This window comes from Henckelia pumila, chromosome 3 (genome assembly GCF_033568475.1).
Source record: "Henckelia pumila isolate YLH828 chromosome 3, ASM3356847v2, whole genome shotgun sequence".
NCBI classification, from domain to species: domain Eukaryota; kingdom Viridiplantae; phylum Streptophyta; class Magnoliopsida; order Lamiales; family Gesneriaceae; genus Henckelia; species Henckelia pumila.
The window spans coordinates 7,902,594-7,916,871 of record NC_133122.1 but is presented as its reverse complement, the minus strand read 5'-3'; the positions used below and the strand labels follow the sequence as shown (position 1 = coordinate 7,916,871).

General features: G+C 39.6%; 1 pseudogene; it reads right to left on the bottom strand.

Annotated features, from left to right (window-relative positions):
* LOC140888044 (origin of replication complex subunit 1-like) overlaps positions 1-13,862 on the bottom strand; it is a 41,840-nt pseudogene extending 27,978 nt beyond the window's left edge.
* Positions 13,863-14,278: the final 416 nt, after the last annotated feature.

Genomic DNA, 14,278 nt, shown 5'->3' with positions numbered 1-14,278 from the left:
CATTTGCGATGCGGAGTACCACGTTTCATTGGTAGGGAACATGGAGATGTTCGAAGCATGCAAATGGATATTCATAGGATGAATAGTCGAACTACCCTATCCGGACTTTCCAAGTGGTTATCACTTATCGAGTGGATAAAGTCCGCGGTTTTGGTTGTACACCATTAGTCCTTACGACTTGAAACATCATGGAGACTCTATATGCTAGTACTGTGCTTTGACTCGTTTACCGACTCTGAGGGGGTCATCAGGTGTCGAGATTGGGTACAGTTACGACACATATAGGAGTCAATGCATTGTTGTCAAGGATTCACCACATACTTGCGAGTGTGGATATCCTATGCGATCTGAGGAGATATTAGTGTGACAAATCTCTGGCCAGAGTACTTGATGTGATTTAAGAAATGGTTTCTTAGTAGCACATGCGATGTCACTAATTTGATCTTCAAGATGTATTGCATAGTTATCGAATCTTGAGCGACTCTCGATATACCAATGGTTGTTGATTCGATCGGGATATATGGATGAAGGGACCGTACTGTACGTTAACCAAAATCTACTGGTTCTTGTAGGCACTATCAGTGATACCTAGGGAATCATGGGGCGATGTTGCTAGGCGCTTTACCATGATTCGTTGGGCAAGTCGGAAAGTGTTGTTCCGAGTCACAAGGAGTTGTGAGCCCACGGCTAGCTGTATCCCTGAACCATTGAGGGTCACACAGTGTAATGGAGTTTTAATCCCCGTTGAGATAGTTAAATTTAAAGAGTTAAATTTAATGAACTAAGGAGTTGGACTTCTTAAATAAGAGTAAGGGAGTAGGATTTCCTAAAATGACATAGGGATGGACATTTTTGGAAACCACTGAATTCGGATTCAGGAAAATTTATTTTGACTTTAAAACGTGCAGAAATGGTTTCTGTGCACATTGGTGAAATCGTTTCAGCAATCGGAGTCACGATGAATTTTATATTAATTTCTGAACGAGCGGGCTTTGCTTGTCGGGCCCCAGCTTATGACTAATGGGCCCTAAGGTGTTAGTGGCCTGCATTATAAATAAGTTATTTCAGTACAGAAATTACACAACAACAGGTCATTATTTTGAGAGCAATTTTCGAAAACCCTACCCTCTCTCTCAAACATATTTCGGCCGCCCCCCCCTTCACTCTGCCCGAGAAATTCCGGTCTGTGATTTTGAATTGCAGTCAGGAATAACGAATCAAATTCGTGTATTCTCTTCGCAGAAAACTTCTGATAGATTTTCTAGTGCAATCTATCAGAGGGATTAAACCTCTGTTCGTGGACCTGATTGAAGGCGTTCATCGGTTCCAGGGAGAGACAACAAGAGCAGAATTGTTCTGTTGGTGTCCATTAATCTCGTTGCGAGATTTGAGGTAAAATTTATTTAATTGTTATTTAAATTTTACACACACGTAATTCAATCGATGTATGGTTGATACCCACACCATGGAAACGTTCCATGAAAAAATTTTAAACTTCCGCTGCACCGGGTATCAATCGTAATTGGTCTGGGAACTCGCCAGTTTTCCAACAGTGGTATCAAAGCCAGGTTGCTCAGATCAATCGATTGAATAATCAATTGTACAAAATTTTTGAGTCTCGGTTTATGAAACAAAATAAATATTTTTAATAAAAAAAAAATTTTTTTCGGGGCAAAACCCGGGCAGCGATTGGATCGCTGCCCGGTGGGGCAGCAATTGTTGCTGCCCCGGGCGGCGCACGGCGCCGCCCAAAGGGGGCGCACGGCGCCGCCCAAGGCGGCGACCGTCGCCGCCCAGGGCGGCGCACGGCGCCGCCCAGGGCAGCGCTGTGCGCTGCCCAGCGCAGCGCTGGGCGCTGCGCAGGGCAGCGCTCGGCGCTGCCCAGGGGCGGCGCTCGGCGCCGCCCAGCGCAGCGCCAGGCGCTGCGCAGGGCGGCGCTCGGCGCCGCCCAGGGCAGCGCACGGCGCCGCCCAGGGGCGGCGCCAGGCGCTGCCCTAAGGGGGCAGCCGGGCTGCCCCCGGCGCGCGCCCCGGGTGCGGGCCAACCCGGGAGTGTCCCGGGTGGCCCGCGGGAAAAATTATATTTTTATTAATTTTAATATTTAAAATTTTATTTTTGGTCCGATCAAAAATTGTTTTTGATTGGTTCACGAGATTTCGGATCGAATTGTTCGAGTCCGTAAATTTTAAAATTGATTTTGGATAAATTTGAATTTTTGGAAAATTTTAATATTTTATCCGTAAATTGAATTTTGAAATCAATTATTTTGGTACAATTGATGATAAGATATGATCTTATGATATATTAGATAAAATATGATTTTATTTGTAAAATTGGATTTTATAGATAAAATATGATTTTATTTGATATGGAGATAAAATATGATTTTATATGTGAAATGTGATTTTATATATAAAATATGATTTTATCTTGTTTAAATTTGAATTGCCACAGCATGTTATCCAATAAATTAATTTTGAATTAAATGTTATTGGATAAGGATGATCGATTGCCATGACCAATTTTGTAGGTGTATGTTAGGAATTTACATTTTGTCTTTATTGTTGTTGGTTTTATTAATGGGCCTGGTTTATGGCCCGATATGAATGTCATATGTAATAAAAGTGGGCTTGGTTTATAGCCCGTTCCCACCCCCTAAAATGTATCCCCTACTTGTCATTGTTATTTAATTGTAAATACATTAGATTTAGTGGGAGATCAAGATTTGAAGATGGTGGGCCCAGCAGACAATGAAGACTGAAGAAATGTAAATTGGAAGCATATGTAATAGGATTGCATTTGCATACTGCATATTACCTAGGATTGGACTAAGACCCGTGATTGGCAACCACGGGTCAATTAGAAATGGAATCGATCATCCTATATAATATGTGATATTATGATTGTATGCATGTTTAGACATAAATTGCGTGAATCCGGCAATGCATGCAATAAATTAAATATGATGAGACAAATATTTTTATAAATAAAATCCCTCATTTTAAATATGATTTAAAATTTATATCAAGATAAATAAAGGAAATTTAAATATTGTTTAAATGTTCCTACCTTCCATCAACGGTCAATGTATGTGATGCTACCCGCGGATACGGTCCGGCTCATATTATTGGGGGGGCCCGTCCGTCGGAAAGCTGTACATTGGATCGACAAATGTTGTAAGTTGGGTGGAACTCCCATGGGATCGGCTCATATTATTGGGGGATCCACATGGCGACCGTCCATCACAACTTAATATTGATGGGTCATCTTGACATGTCACTTTAAACGGCGTCATATTATTGGGCCCTTATTGGACATGAGGTAAACACATGGGGGTTGCTTTGGAAGCAATTGGGCTCTACCTTTTGAGAATTATGGTTGGCTGATATTATTCGGGACCATAAGTTTGTCAATTGGACTCCATGTTCTCACTAAGGAAAAAGTTTCCCGTTTTCACTAGAGGGTGGTGAAATCGTTAAAATAGTGGGAGTGAGATTCATAAAATTAAATTCGCCTATTTTATGTCTTAGTAAATTGTTAAACAATCATTGATATATGTCTGTTTTTCCTTTTCAGTATTTCATACAATGAATTCGCCAAATCCTTTATTCTCGATCCTCGAACAAAACAAGCTGACTGGCGCCAACTATACGGAATGGTTCCGGAAGTTGAAGATTGTCTTAACTTCGGAGAAAATGCTCTACGTGTTAGAGAAAGCACCTCCGAAGGAAGCACCAGCTGACATAAGTCCGGAGGAATTGGCCAAACTTGATGCATGGTGTGACCATGACATCAAGACCAAATGCTATATGCAAGCCTCGATGTCTGATGAACTCCAGAGGCGATTTGAGGACACGGTGAATGCTGCTGACATTCACACGCAACTCAAGGAACTTTTTGGGGCTCAGTCGAGGGCTGAAAGGTTCTCTACTGTTAAGGAGTTGATGACGTGCCGCATGCGTGAAGGGACTTCGGTCCGTGATCATGGGGTACGAGTGATTTGGCTCATACAGAAGTTAGCGACCCTTGATTTGGTGTTGGAGCATGAACTCAATGTGGACTTGCTGCTTCTATCTCTTCCTTCTTCATTTGATGGATTCGTGATAAATTTTAATATGAACAAGATAGAGGCCACCCTTGAAGAGATGGTCAATATGCTCGTTACATATGAATCCACACTTAAGAAGGATAAGCCAGCTTTCTTGGTGGGCTCCTCATCTTCTGCTAAGAAGGGGCCAAGTATGAAGGGCAAGAAACGTTCTGCCCCACCCAAGAAAGTGGAACCCGAGAAGAAGCAAAAGACAAAGGCTTCAAACGATGGAAAATCCAAGGATGTTTGCCATTACTGCAAGAAGCCGGGTCATTGGAAGCGCAACTGCAAGGAGTATCTTGAGCAGTTGGGAACTGCAAAGGGTATGTTCTATATCGAAATAAACATGTCACTTAATACAACTTCTTGGGTATTGGATACCGGATGTGGATCTCACATTTGCAATGATTTGCAGGTGATGACAAGAAGTCGCAGGCTTAGAATGGGTGAGACCCAGCTGAGGCTCGGGAATGGTTCCAGAGTTGAAGCTACGGCCATTGGAGATGTTTGTTTGATTTTGCATAATGGTTTTAAATTATTGTTGAGAGATGTTTTATTTGTGCCAGATTTAATTAAAAACATTATTTCTATTTCTATGCTTGATAGAGATGGTTATTCTTGTAATTTTGTGAATGGGATTTGCAATATCTACAAGAATGAATGTTTAATTGGAAATGGACAACTTGAAAACGATCTATATAATTTAAAACTAAAAGACGTTCCAGTGAATTGTATTGACAAACCGGCGACAACAAACAAAAGGAAAATCGATAGTCAAAACCCGGCAAACCTTTGGCACGCTAGACTAGGTCATATTTCCTCAAGGAGGATGAACAAGCTAGTGGGAGAGGGCATGTTTGATATGTCTGATATTAACTCTCTACCTACTTGTGAATCCTGCCTAAAAGGGAAAATGACTAAATCTCCTTTTAAGGGGAAGCCTGAGCGTAGTCAAAATCTGTTGGATTTGATCCATACAGATGTTTGTGGTCCATTTAGAGTAGGGACTCAACATGGCCACACCTACTTCATTACCTTTACCGATGATTATTCAAGGTATGGGTATTTATATTTAATGAAATATAAGTCTGAAGCATTTGAAAAGTTCAAAGAATTCAAGGCTGAAGTAGAAAACAAGCTAGGTAAAAGTATTAAAGCACTTCGATCGGATCGAGGTGGAGAATACTTGAGTACCGAGTTTTTGGACTATCTGAAAGAGAATGGGATTCTCTCTCAGTGGACTCCTCCTATGACACCACAGCTTAATGGTGTATCGGAGCGTCGTAATCGAACTTTGTTGGACATGGTTCGATCTATGATGAGCTTCACTGAGCTTCCACCTTCGTTTTGGGGCTATGCGCTTGAAACGGCGGTATTGTTGTTGAACAACGTCCACACTAAAGCAGTGGACAAAACTCCATACGAGTTATGGAATGGCAAAGCTCCTAAGTATTCGTACTTGAGGATTTGGGGATGTCCTGCTTACGTGAAGCGGACAGTGGGAGATAAGTTGGATAGTCGATCCAGCTTGTGTTATTTTGTGGGGTATCCGAAGAATTCAATCGGATATTATTTCTATTATCCTGCTGAAACAAAGGTTTGGATAAGAAAGGCGAGATGATGGAACTCGAAGAAGTTCGAGAAGAACCCGAAATACAAAATAACGATCCCACACCTCAGGAACCATTGCTGGACACGCCTGCACCTAGAAGATCCGAGAGGACTTCTAGACCTCCAGTTCGATATGGTCTTCTTCTTGAAGAGGGTCAAGATGAACCCGACATTGGATGTGATCCAAGAAGCTTCAAGGAAGCAATTTCTGATGCGGATTCGAATTTATGGCTTGAAGCTATGCAGTCTGAATTGGATTCGATGCATACTAACCAAGTCTGGTCTTTAGTGGATCCTCCCGATGGAATTGTTCCAATAGGGTGTAAATGGATCTACAAAAGAAAGCTTGGGCCTGATGGTAAGGTATTGACCTACAAGGCGCGATTGGTGGCGAAAGGTTATACTCAAAGGCAAGGAGTTGACTATGATGAAACCTTTTCACCAGTTGCTATGTTCAAGTCCATAAGAATCCTTATTGCCATAGCTGCATGGTATGACTATGAGATATGGCAAATGGATGTGAAGACTGCTTTTCTTAATGGAGACATTAAGGAAGAAATCTATATGAAGCAGCCTGAGGGGTACACATCCATGGGAAGCGAACATAAGGTGTGCAAGCTTCAAAGATCAATTTATGGTCTAAAACAAGCATCAAGAAGTTGGAACCAGAAATTTGATGAAACAATTAAAGATTTTGGTTTCATCAAGAACCCGGAGGAACCTTGCGTGTACAAGAAAGTATTTAAGGATGCGGTGACATTCTTAGTACTTTATGTTGATGACATCCTACTCATTGGGAATGATGTAGGGATGTTGCAGTCAACAAAGATATGGTTATCAGGTAGATTTTCGATGAAGGATTTGGGTGAGGCATCCTACATTCTTGGAATACAGATCTATAGGGATAGATCTAAGAGAATGATAGGACTCACTCAATCAACCTACATCGATACCATATTGAAACGGTTTTCAATGGATGGGTCCAAGAGAGGACATCTACCCATGTGTCATGGAGTTTCTCTATCCAAGTCTATGTGTCCCAAGACTGATGCAGAGATAGAGAATATGACACATGTACCATATGCGTCAGCTATAGGTAGTATCATGTATGGGATGATATCTACCAGACCGGATGTAGCATTTGCCCTGAGTGTCACGAGCAGATATCAGTCTAATCCTGGTCAGATGCATTGGAAAGCCGTGAAGGACATTCTTAAGTACTTGCGAAGGACTAAGAATATGTTCATGGTTTATGGAGGACGAGAACTCAAACTGGAAGGCTATACCGACTCTAGCTTCCAAAGTGATGTGGATGACTCGAAGTCAACCTCTGGATTTGTGTTCATGCTCAATGGTGGTGCTGTCTCTTGGAAGAGTTCCAAGCAGGACACCACAGCGGATTCCACCACTGAGGCTGAATACATTGCAGCATCAGCTGCTGCTAAAGAGGCCGTTTGGATGAGGAATTTCGTCCAAGAGTTGGGCGTCATTCCTGAATTTGTTGGTCCAGTCCCGGTGTACTGCGACAACACGGGTGCCGTTGCTCAAGCAAAGGAACCAAGGTCTCATCAAAGATCCAAACACGTACTGAGGAAATACCACATAATCCTGGAGATTGTGGAAAGAGGAGACATCAGTGTCGAACGAGTGGCCTCTGCAGACAATATCGCTGATCCACTTACTAAGCCTTTGCCAGGACCATTGTTTGACAAACATCGCGAAGCAATGGGTCTACGTAGTATGACTAGTTGGCTATAGGGCAAGTGGGAGATTGTAAGAGTGGGTGCCCAGTGAGCCAACTGTGTGGCTATGGGCTTTGTTGACTCTTTGTATAAACAATCTTTTGTTTAATATTATTTACGCTTTTATGGCAATGACTTTATATTACTTCATATTGTTATATTGTGATATACTATTGTTGTTTTGATAAAGACCTTGAATATACTATAGTGTATGTAAGATGTGGTAGAACATGGAGATGTCTATCATGAAATACATCTTATAGTCACTGTATATTCTAAAACCGTTCCTAGTCGATTGAGCCGTCCGATAATAAGGATAAGGATCGCTCGAGTTTGAGACTAGCATTTGCGATGCGGAGTACCACGTTTCATTGGTAGGGAACATGGAGATGTTCGAAGCATGCAAATGGATATTCATAGGATGAATAGTCGAACTACCCTATCCGGACTTTCCAAGTGGTTATCACTTATCGAGTGGATAAAGTCCGCGGTTTTGGTTGTACACCATTAGTCCTTACGACTTGAAACATCATGGAGACTCTATATGCTAGTACTGTGCTTTGACTCGTTTACCGACTCTGAGGGGGTCATCAGGTGTCGAGATTGGGTACAGTTACGACACATATAGGAGTCAATGCATTGTTGTCAAGGATTCACCACATACTTGCGAGTGTGGATATCCTATGCGATCTGAGGAGATATTAGTGTGACAAATCTCTGGCCAGAGTACTTGATGTGATTTAAGAAATGGTTTCTTAGTAGCACATGCGATGTCACTAATTTGATCTTCAAGATGTATTGCATAGTTATCGAATCTTGAGCGACTCTCGATATACCAATGGTTGTTGATTCGATCGGGATATATGGATGAAGGGACCGTACTGTACGTTAACCAAAATCTACTGGTTCTTGTAGGCACTATCAGTGATACCTAGGGAATCATGGGGCGATGTTGCTAGGCGCTTTACCATGATTCGTTGGGCAAGTCGGAAAGTGTTGTTCCGAGTCACAAGGAGTTGTGAGCCCACGGCTAGCTGTATCCCTGAACCATTGAGGGTCACACAGTGTAATGGAGTTTTAATCCCCGTTGAGATAGTTAAATTTAAAGAGTTAAATTTAATGAACTAAGGAGTTGGACTTCTTAAATAAGAGTAAGGGAGTAGGATTTTCTAAAATGACATAGGGATGGACATTTTTGGAAACCACTGAATTCGGATTCAGGAAAATTTATTTTGACTTTAAAACGTGCAGAAATGGTTTCTGTGCACATTGGTGAAATCGTTTCAGCAATCGGAGTCACGATGAATTTTATATTAATTTCTGAACGAGCGGGCTTTGCTTGTCGGGCCCCAGCTTATGACTAATGGGCCCTAAGGTGTTAGTGGCCTGCATTATAAATAAGTTATTTCAGTACAGAAATTACACAACAACAGGTCATTATTTTGAGAGCAATTTTCGAAAACCCTACCCTCTCTCTCAAACATATTTCGGCCGCCCCCCCCTTCACTCTGCCCGAGAAATTCCGGTCTGTGATTTTGAATTGCAGTCAGGAATAACGAATCAAATTCGTGTATTCTCTTCGCAGAAAACTTCTGATAGATTTTCTAGTGCAATCTATCAGAGGGATTAAACCTCTGTTCGTGGACCTGATTGAAGGCGTTCATCGGTTCCAGGGAGAGACAACAAGAGCAGAATTGTTCTGTTGGTGTCCATTAATCTCGTTGCGAGATTTGAGGTAAAATTTATTTAATTGTTATTTAAATTTTACACACACGTAATTCAATCGATGTATGGTTGATACCCACACCATGGAAACGTTCCATGAAAAAATTTTAAACTTCCGCTGCACCGGGTATCAATCGTAATTGGTCTGGGAACTCGCCAGTTTTCCAACAGGTTCCTTAAGACGTGGGTATTAGAAGGGGTAGGAAAATATTACTCTTGCAGAAAAGAAAATAAGTATTAAAGGTTTAGAAAAAATAAAACTGTTATAATTGCTAATAAACATTTATTTTTTTTTTCCAAATATCAAAATTTTCGATTTTATCTATCTATAATCTATTATCTATTAGTGGATAAAAATTCACGTTTGATCGTAAACTTTAATATTAAAAAAATCATTAGTCAAATAGTGCTCCCTCCTCAAATTATGAAGTTGTCTTCCCACAAATGTCTCTTATGGAATAACATACCACCATGCCCGGAACCAATAATTACCGTCCACATCTTTCCACAAACTAGTCAACCCCCAAACATCACAAATGAATACAATTAGCAAGTAAATTTTCACTTTTTAGTTGATAAATATATAAACCAATGATACGTACATTTCAATATGAGCTGCCCACAAATCGTTGGAAATTAACTTTTTCCTTGCAGTCCTATCCCTCTTCTTCCCCTTAGACGGCTCCGGAAATCTACCATTTTCCCTGAGTTTCTCGCCTCGCAATAATTACAAATCCATCTTCCCTCTGGAACCTCCTTCAATGGAGGTTTCAATCACCTCAAGTGATACCCATTCAAGCAATCGTCACATTCAATCATAATGCTCTTACCAGCAGGCTTGAAACACACCGTACATTCCTCCACCACCGGATCCTCATAATCAGAGGTTGCGTCTTCTCTTCTCTCCTCTTCACATAAACATGGTCCCCTGCTGAAAACTCGCCTCCATCATAAACAACTTTTTTATAGTAGACCCTTTTTTTTGTTCTGCCACTCCGATGACGGGCATTTTTGTCTGGATTCCTCGAGGCCCTTTTTGTCACAAGACCCTCATTTTGTTTTTTTTTTTAATTTTCTTTTTCTCTTGGATTCATTGAGTTGTGGCAATGCGGGTGCTAATGAAATGGTGGTGGGTGAGTAAGAAGGGAATTCAGGCGATTCTTGGGAGTCGAATGTGGGAACTTTTCTAGAGTTACAGAGGTGAGGCAAAGGGAGCGACGGAGAGTGGTGGTGGTTGAGATTTGTGGAGTTGGTGGTGAAATGGAGTGCTTTAGATTGTTTGAAGAAGACTTGGATTTCTTAGTCACTGGTGTCTCTGTAAGTTTTCGGCTGTTGGATCGGAAACAGAATCTGAAAATCCTATAACTAAAAATGATTGCAACACTGAATAAATGTTACTAAGAGCATATGCAGTGCAAGAACGAATTAAGCTCAATGCCAAACATAAATTTTACAGAAGAACAACCAACCCTACATTGGAGTAATATTTCATGATTGATTAACCATGAAAAATTACCTTGATGCCTTTTGAAATTCAGAACAACCAACCATTCATTGCTCTATGCTGGGTAGCAGATGGCCCATAGCCTGAAAAACTGAATAAGGAAATCTAAAATATTTCAGACGTTTTTTTACTGAATTATAAGATTACGAATCTCAAATAATGCCCACTGCTTCAATGAAGTTCAACATTCAATATTCAGTTTTGGAAGAAGAAGCAAATTTTCGTGGCAGAGAAACAAATTGTTATCATCCTCCTACTACTTTTATGCGGATGAATATGAGAAAGAGATCAAAATTAATAATAATAAAAAACCATAAAAACAGCTTCATCAATAAAAAAAACTGAATAATAAAGTAATTTAGAGCTAGAGTGCGAACATTCCAAATCCAGAGCCCAAAAAAGTAAGCGCGTTTGAGACCTACAAAAAAACGAATTTTTGATAAATAGATAATGATTTCATGACCTAAAAGCATATTGCTAGCCTCAAAAAATTCTAACATATAGAAAGTAGAAACTGAAAGCAAATTGTAAACGAAAAATCAACAACAATTAGAGAGATTGTGAGATCGTGACACAGGTACTAGAAGCCGTGCCTTTTGCTATAGAGTTGAGGTGCAAATATTTCAAACTGAAAGCCCAACAAAGTAAGCCTATTCCTGCTATCCAAAAAAAATGAATATATAAAAATTCAAAAACCCAAACCAAACATTAACAACGATGAACAAAAACCAGAGAGATTAAGAGGAAGAATTTCGAGTCCATACCTTGTGTGAAAGATTAGGATCCGAGAGCCCGACATGCAAAGATTGGATGGTAAGATTTGAAATCAAGATCCCGGAGTGAAAGGGCTGGGAATATCTAAGAATGGAGTAAATTAAGAGAAAAACTTCTTTTAGGCCCCGTTTGGTTACAAAAGTCAGGTAAAAAAAGCACTTTTTTAAGTGCTTTTCAGTTAACAAGGTGTTTGGTTGACCAAAAAAATAAGCACTTTTTTGAGTCAAAATTAGAGCTTTTTTAAAAGCCAAAAAATTGTAACTTTTAAAAACACTTATTTTAAAAAATCTCTACAAAATCCAAACGGGCTCTTAGTCGCTGAATGAGAAGCGTGATGCGGGTTCCATGAGACGTTGGTATTAGAAGTGGTAGGAAAATATTACTCTTGCAGAAAATAAAAGATAAGTATTAAAGGTTTAGAACAAATAAAACTGCTATAATTTCTAATAAACATTTAATTTGTTTTTTCAAAATATATTAAAAAATACGATTTTATCTATCTATAATCTATTATCTATTTAGACCTGGCCACGGGCCGGGTTCGGGTCAGCAATAGGCCGACCGTTAACCGGCCCGCCCGTGGCCGATTTCGGTCCGGGTCCCAGAACCGCCGGTCCGGGTCCGGTTAACCGGCGGTTCCGGGTTCGGTTCGACCCTTGTTTTTTTTAAAAAAAAAAAATTAAAAATAAAAAACTTGTAATATTGAACTTTAAAAACTCTATTAAATATTTCATTATCTCAATAAAAAGCTAATACATATATTAAATAAAAATATATTATATTTCAATTTTTAACATCTTATAATATTACATTTATTCAATAAAAAATATATAGCATTTCAACTTTCAACATTGTATATTAAAAACTCTATCTAATTCAATAAAAAATATATATATATTTATTAAATAAAAAATATATTGCATTTCAACTTTTCACAACTTATATTAAAAATTATATATATCAATAAAAAATTTATTATATTTATTCAATAAAAATATATATTATATTTCAACATCTTATATTAAAAACTCTATTTATCTCAATTAAAAACTCTATTTATTTCAATAAATAATATATTACATTTAAACTTAAAACATCTTATATAAAAAATATTATTACATTTAATTATATTCAATCACATAATATTAACAAATTACACTTGGCCTAATGGCAAGAATGAAGACCCAAATCATTTGGTTTTGGGTTCAAATCTCACCCATGTATGAATATCAAAAATATATTATTTAAAATAAAATTAAAATATTATTTTAAAAAGGTAAATCCGTTGGGTCAACCCGGCGAACCCGGAGGGTCGGACCCGCCGGGTTGAACCGGCCAACCCGCCGGGTCGGCGGTTTTCCAAAGGAAAAACCGGGAACGGACCGCCTAGTGGTCGGTTCCGGTCCGGGTCCAACCCGGCCCTTGGCCAGGTCTATATCTATTAGTGGATAAAAATTCACGTTTGATCATAAACTTTAATATTAGCAAAATCATTAGTCAAATAGAGTTCCCTCCTCAAATTATGAGGTTGTCTTCTCGCAGATGTCTCTTCTGGAATAACATACCATCGTGCCCGGAACCAATAATTACCATCCATATCTTTCCACAAACTACTCAACCCCCAAACATCACAAATGAATACAATTAGCAAGTAAATTTTCATATTTTACAGTTGATAAAAAAATAAACCAATGGTACGTATTTGTCAATATGAGCAGCCCACAAATTGCTGGAAATTAACTTTTCCCTTGCAGTCCTAGCCCTCTTCTTCCCCTTAGGCGGCTCCGGGAACTCTACCATTTTCCCTGATTTTCTCGTCTCGCAATAATTACAAATCCAACTTCTCTCTGGAACCTCCTTCAATGGCGGTTTGAAGCACCTCAAGTGATACCCATTCAAGCAATCATCACATTCAATCATAATCCTCTTACCAGCAGGCTTGAAACACACCCTACATTCCTCCACCACCGGATCCTCATAATCGTAGGCTGCATCTTCTCTCCTCTTCACATAAACATGTTCCCCTGCTGAAAACTCGCCTCCATCATAAACAACCTTTTTATAGTAGACCCTTTTTTTTTCTGCCAATCCGATGACGGGCATTTTTGTCTGGATTCATCGAGCCCTTTTTGTTTCGAGACCCTCATTTTGTTCATTTTGTTCATTTTCTTTTTCTCTTGGATTCATTGAGTTGTGGCGAAGCGGGGGCTAATGAAATGGTGGTGGGTGAGTTAAGGAGGGAATTCAGGCGATTCTTGGGAGTCGAATGTGGGTACTTTTCTGGAGTTACGGAGGTGAGGCGAAGGGAGCGACGGAGAGCGGTGGTGGTTGAGATTTGTGGAGTTGGTGGAGAAATGGAGTGCTTCAGATTGTTTGAAGAAGACCTGGATTTCTTAGTCATTGGTGTCTCTGTCATTTTCCGGCTGTTGGATCGGAAACAGGATCTGAAAATCCTATAACTAAAAACTATTGCAACACTGAATAAATGTTACTAAGAGCATATGCAGTGCAAAAAATAATTAAGCTCAATGCCAAACATGAATTTTACAGAAGAACAACCAACCCTACATTGGAGTAAAATTTCATGATTGATTAACCATGAAAAATTACCTTGATGCCTTTTGAAATTCAGAACAACCAACCATTCATTGCTCTCTGCTTGGTAGCAGATGGTCCATAGCCTGAAAAACTGAATAAGGAAATCTAAAATATTTCAGACGTTTTTTAATGAATTATAAGATCATGGATCTCAAATAATGCCCACTGCCTCAATGAAGTTCAACATTCAATATTCAGTTTTGGAAGAAGAAGCAAATTTTCGTGGCAGAGAAA